Genomic DNA, 619 nt, shown 5'->3' on the forward strand with positions numbered 1-619 from the left:
AAGCTTTGGATCATTGTGGGAGCAGTGCATTCAGTGGGTTGAGCAAACATGTGGGTGATCTGATGTGCATGCTAACAGCTGGATACCCCAACAACTTTTGACAGCAGTCCATGAATGAGTTACAGTGATGGGTTAGAGGCATTAAGGAGTGACATGAAAGGCTGTAATAATGGTCCAGGTGTTCAAAGGTACATAGGACCTAAACGTTCATTGAGATAAGGAAATTAATTCAATAGGCATTAGGAGCTAGATTCAATAAAAAGCTTAGGGTTAGACTTAAAGCAGGTTTGTGGTTGAATCTGTAAGTCCAAAATAATGATTGCAAACACTTCTTTACCTGGAGACCACAAATGCTGAAAAACCTAGCCGTTTAATGATGTTTATAGGTACATTTTCAAAAAGCATGACATTCCCTTACTTTTGGTGGTTCACTTTCTGCAGTGTGACAAGCCCCTGGTCTAAGTGGTTCAAAATTTCAGCCTCACTGGGATAGGGTCATAAGGTATTGCTTGGCTTCCCAGTACAGTGGGAGCTCTTGAGTAGTATCTAATACATTCTGACAGGATTAAGGTCCTCAGAGGGCTAAAAAGGTGAAAAAAGCACCCTGCACTGGTCCTGC

The sequence above is a fragment of the Mesitornis unicolor genome, unplaced genomic scaffold (genome assembly GCF_000695765.1).
Source record: "Mesitornis unicolor isolate BGI_N332 unplaced genomic scaffold, ASM69576v1 scaffold27340, whole genome shotgun sequence".
Taxonomy (NCBI): domain Eukaryota; kingdom Metazoa; phylum Chordata; class Aves; order Mesitornithiformes; family Mesitornithidae; genus Mesitornis; species Mesitornis unicolor.